The sequence below is a fragment of the Hypanus sabinus genome, chromosome 1 (assembly GCF_030144855.1).
Source record: "Hypanus sabinus isolate sHypSab1 chromosome 1, sHypSab1.hap1, whole genome shotgun sequence".
Taxonomy (NCBI): Eukaryota; Metazoa; Chordata; class Chondrichthyes; order Myliobatiformes; family Dasyatidae; genus Hypanus; species Hypanus sabinus.
In genome coordinates, this window is record NC_082706.1 from 28,326,918 (window position 1) to 28,328,198 (window position 1,281).

Consider the following 1,281-nt stretch of genomic DNA (forward strand, 5'->3'; position numbering starts at 1 on the left):
TCTATGGTTTTATATTGCTATATTTCTTCACTATTCTTGGTTGGTGCTGCTGTAACAGAACCCAATTTCCCTCGGGATCAATAAAGTATCTCTGTCTGTCTGTTAGAAAGGAAAATCAGTCCTTTCGAGATGTAATTAACTATTTAAAAATCTAATTAAACAAGATTCGAGATCAAATAAAGGGAAAATGCCATAATATTAAATACCTGAACCGATTGGACCAGTGGGAGGTGCGGACTCTGTTGTGAAGAGAATTTTTGAACAAATATTAACAAATTCGTCTTCTTAAGATTTTATTTCTGAATTGTTTATGATTACAATGTTTACAAAACTGTTGAATATAACGTGGAAATTGTCCAAGGACACCTACCTGAACAAACAACAAAGACATCTTCCTTATGATCACAGTCATGTTGACCGAGTGGAGAGGAAAGACAACTGGACAGGAAAGATTCACTTCCTTTGCATTTCACTTCATCCAGCCAAAGATCGCCGACGTCCTGGATAATTTTATCCGGCACTCCAGTCAAAAGGGCAGAGCCACAGCCCAACTGCCTGCACGCCACATTGGCGTCGGCCAGATCCCAGGAATCATCACATATCGTGCCCCAGATATTATTGAACTCTATCTCCAACCTTCCCGAGCAATTGGTGTTGCCGCCAGAAACGCGCAACTTTCGTACTAATGCAGAAGAAAACATTGATGTTGCATTAATCATAACTTCGAAATGGAATTTAAAATGATATTGCATATTGTAGTTTAGATTACCTGCTGCATAAAAAGGTTGAGATATATTGCGTGCTTCGCAAACCTTTGCACTGGACCGGTCCGGTATTTTGGCCTCTGATGAGAAGAGAAAAAAATTGTCTATTTATTTTTAACAACGATGTTTAGAATACAAATCGCCAGATAATGTGTTCCAACTGTTACCTTTACATACAACACCTGCAATAAAGTTATATTGACAGTCGTGTTTCCCCCACGGTTCTGCATGACACTGCCAAAGAGTCGACTCGTACGAGAGACATTCTATTCCATCCAGCCATATTGGATCAGATCCTTTTCCGTATTTCTCGGAGTAATAGTCAATATATTCCACGGTTCCGCAGTCCATTTGCTTGCAGATAACATTCGCATCTTTACTATCCAGTTCCTCGGAACAAACTGTTCCCCATATCCCTTGGTACCGCACTTCCACTCTCCCTTCGCAGCTGTGTTTTCCTTTCACAAGGCGCATCTCTTTGTGTTCTGAGAACAAAGTAGTTAATGCAAACGTACTA

The 1,281-nt window shown here is 40.1% G+C and overlaps 1 long non-coding RNA gene across 1 annotated transcript; it reads right to left on the reverse strand.

Annotated features, from left to right (window-relative positions):
- Positions 1 to 444: 444 nt before the first annotated feature.
- On the reverse strand, positions 445 to 1,068 carry LOC132392274 (uncharacterized). The gene is made up of 3 exons (XR_009511478.1): positions 932 to 1,068; positions 770 to 844; positions 445 to 682 (listed from the first exon to the last, which is right to left on the reverse strand). It is a non-coding gene; the product is annotated as an uncharacterized LOC132392274 (long non-coding RNA).
- Between the last annotated feature and the right edge of the window lie 213 nt (positions 1,069 to 1,281).